The sequence below is a fragment of the Podarcis erhardii genome, assembly GCF_964252035.2.
Source record: "Podarcis erhardii genome assembly, chromosome: 6".
In the NCBI taxonomy this organism is placed as follows: domain Eukaryota; kingdom Metazoa; phylum Chordata; class Lepidosauria; order Squamata; family Lacertidae; genus Podarcis; species Podarcis erhardii.
The window spans coordinates 17,895,972-17,899,861 of NC_138510.1; positions in this window are offsets into that span (position 1 = coordinate 17,895,972).

The following is a 3,890-nucleotide window of genomic DNA, read 5'->3' on the forward strand; positions in this document are numbered from 1 at the left end:
CCATTCTAAGCTCCCCTATATAGTGTATGATCAGGAGATGTTACGGACTAAACATGAGACTTGTATGAAGAGGGACATGTACTACATCAGTAACTGATGATCTTGCTGAGTCAGTGTAGGACCACAGCAAGGTAAGAAGGTTTGCAGGATCGGGCCTAGAAAAGATTCCAATCTGGCCATGTTCCATAGTTTACAGAGGACAGTTCTCTAGTTGAAGGAGTCTTCTTTTTGATGGGTTATATGAAGGGAGAACAGGAGCTGTGAGATGGTCCAGGAACAGCTGGCATCTGGCAGCAGACTGAGCAAGTCACCTGGTCCTGTTCTTCTTCACTATAGTGAGATGGGTTGTATTTCTGTTTAAATTAGAGTCATCATTTCTATATTTGCATCTATACAAGAAATCAGCATATGTACATTTTATGCAAATTTGTATACAGTGGTACCTCTGGTTGCGTATCTTTCAGGATGCGAACACGACAAAGCTGGGAGTATTTTTCTGGGTTTTGACACATGCGCATGCACAGAAGCACTCTTCCGCACCGCGTGCATGCGAAGAACAGGCACCTCCAGTTGCGAATTCCCTGGGATCCGACTAGAGCTCTGGAACGGATCCTGAGTGCAACCAGAGATACCACTGTAGTCTTCTTTTTTGGCGATCTGTAAGTATCAAGGCAGTAGCCACAGTGGACCTGGGACCATGGCGGAAGCAAGCAAGACAGGGAGAGTTGAGGAAATGCATATCCTCGAGTAATTCATATTTTTTTTTACAAAAACAAAACAAAACGCTCTAATAAACTATAAACACACTTTATTTCAAATATGGATTACAAATGTATTTACATAACTCCCTGATTTGTTTCCAAAACAAAATACAAATGATACAAAACTCAATGATGTCTTTGAGCTGTGCTGGAACAATTGGCATACATACAAAATTCTGGCTGGTTGGCAAGCCTGAGAACAAATACAGTAGAAGAGAAAGGGATTCTCATGCACAATGCAAGTGATAGTTTAAATTGTGTTTGAGATACAGATTTCAAATGCATGTATTTTCAATACTGGCCTTCTCTGAAGACCAGATATTTGTAATGGGGCAAATAAAGGTTGGGGATTAGCACCCAATACACAGTCTTATCAACCTCTTCCTGTTTCATTTTAGAAGGGTTGCTAGGCTTGGGATATTGAGGTCAGAATGCCTCATAGCCCTAGCTATATTTCACTCCCAACCCAGCAGGTGGGGCTGGTGAGCAAATCCAGGCTATGCTTTCATAAAGCAACAATCCCACTCATGTGTTTGCCAGCAGCCAATCCAAAGATGGAGAGGGAAATGGTTTGCCTATCTGTAATCCTTGTAATTGGCCAGGCCTGAGCATGCATGAAAACGAGTATATTAGTGAAAGTAACACATAAAATGCATTGTGTCGGGGAAATTTCCTTGCAAAAATGTGAATCACAACTGCATATAAAAATGTGTTTATTGGGATACTTTTGTGCTTTAAAAGATGCTGGTGAATTTTCACAAGGATGAAATTTTGTTCCAGCAGGCTTTTGAAGGGCTGGGACTGTGCTTTTTTTACTGTAATTGTTGGTATGGTTTTAAAAGATTTCATATATGTATGTTGTTTTAATTCTATTGATGTTTATTTTTTTTAAAAAAAAAGATTGAATTTTTTGTTTTGTTTTTAGTGGTTCTTATTATCTGTAAGCCACCTTGAGTCCCTTCAGAGAAAAAAGGCAGGATATAATTAAATAAGTTAACAACAACAACAACAACAACAACAACAACAACAACAACAACAACACCTGTCTGAAACTCTGGAGGCACATGCTGCCAAGACTAGATTCCAGTCCTCTGGAATCATTTATGACTGAAATTACTCAGGTGCTTAGCTTGTCAGCTACTGAAGACAATTTTGTCTAAGAAGGCTTTCCCTGGAATCTGACCTAGTCGTTCTATGGAATATTAATTGTACAACTGCAGTGATGATTTTTTATCAAAGGGCAGGGGGTTGAAACTGTGTCTTGTGTATTTTACATCATTTTACCTCACTGTATGCCACTGTGATAGCTCTGGTTGTGAATCAGTTCTGAAATCTGCAATATAAATAGATAGGGTGGTTATGTTCTAAGGAGGAAAACAGGGCCTCATGGATGTAAATCCTCATGGATATACATTTCTCCCCTCACCTACTCAGGATTGGCAGTGGCCCCACTCTCTCTTCAATGGCTACAGGAACTTCCTTGAAGGCAAACTTTATTATGTTGAATTGCTTTATAAAAACATGCTTCCACCCTCTGGGTCCATATTCGTTTACCTGGAATTAGATTGATTCAAGTTTTCATGATGCAATGAAAATTGGTGGCATTTTGCACCCAGGTTTTCTTCTTGTAAAAGGAACTATTGAAAGGACTTCCAGTCAGAGTAGGTGAAAGAGGAGATGTGGTGGGTGATTTCATGGGGGACTCATGCTTCTTTTATCATCCACCCCGCCTGCCCAATTTCATCTTCTACTTGTTCATCACAGATTTTAAAGAAAAGAATCACGTTCACAATGGGATCATGACGGCAGCGATCTGTGTTATGATTTATCTTCAGTACTTGCCAAATCATTCTTGGTAGGCCTGTCTCCTCTGGATGTGAATAATAGAAGCCATCTACCATTCATCTTGGGATGAAAGCGCGTAGATGGCTGTATTCAAATTTCCTCTCTCTCCAAAAACCCATCTCTTATTTTTTTCCCCTTCAAAACCCCAATTGAAATGCTCATTTCTTGAATATCCAAATAAAACGTGTGCCACACACAGAGAGAGCTCTGTATTTTTATTGCCGCTTAGCAAGAGAACAACTATCCCATCATACACACAGGCATTCCTTGTTCATCATACCCAAATAGAGGCACAGTTAACAATGCTTTGATGCTAGCAGCACTGGGCTCACTGGTTTGCTTTTTGGAATTTACACTTGGATTTTCTGGAACCGAGATCATGGAACAAACCACCCAGTTAATTCGTTAAAAATATAGAACACTTTCCCACTTGGTCGAAACAGTATACAATGAGTCTTTTAAAAGGGGGGGGGGCAAAACAAGTAGCAGCGATTAAACCCAATCTAAATAGCCACAAAAGGCTTCAACCCAAACCCAAGCTTGTTGGGTTGTTTTTATAAAGGTCTCAAAGCTCTTGCAAAAAAAGAAAGCAAAGGAATGGCCATTGTAAATCCCCTCTGAGCTATTGCTGTTCTTTACTTGCCACATATGTGGTCCAGAAAAACAGCAAGCTGACTGGACCTCAATATGCGAGTGTGCTGACACTGGGAGTGATGGGCCCAGTTAACACTAGGGCTACAGGATATTTTTTGTGTGGTGTTCACTTCTTATTATGAAAATCCCACTTTCAACGAGATTGGCAATTAGGGCAAATGTGCAGTGCTCTCTTATGAAGAATTCACTCTGTGTTTGTGTAAGTCTGTTTGCTCTTCATTTAAGCGGGTGGTTGGGGGGGTTTTTTGTACTACAACAGTGCAATCTACTTCTGTACATGTCCTACTCAGAAGTGGGCAAGGATGCTTAAAGAATTTGTTCTTTGCAAATTTCAAGAGGAAGTGACTTGATCTACACTTCCAAGTTGAATGTGCAGATTCAAGACAGTTATCCTTCAATATTTCACACTCCTCTGAATTTTGTAATGCATATTTTGGGATAAAGGGCATTTAAGAAAGGCATGCTCAGAAAGAATATATGTTTAGAAATGAACATTTTGTAAGAAAAAAAAATTAAAATACACATTTAAACACACATCTTAATTTTCATGTAGATTTTAAAAAAAACCCTCACAGTTCAATGTAGAAATGAGAAGGAAGATATTTATGAATGAAGGCATGCAAACTTGAC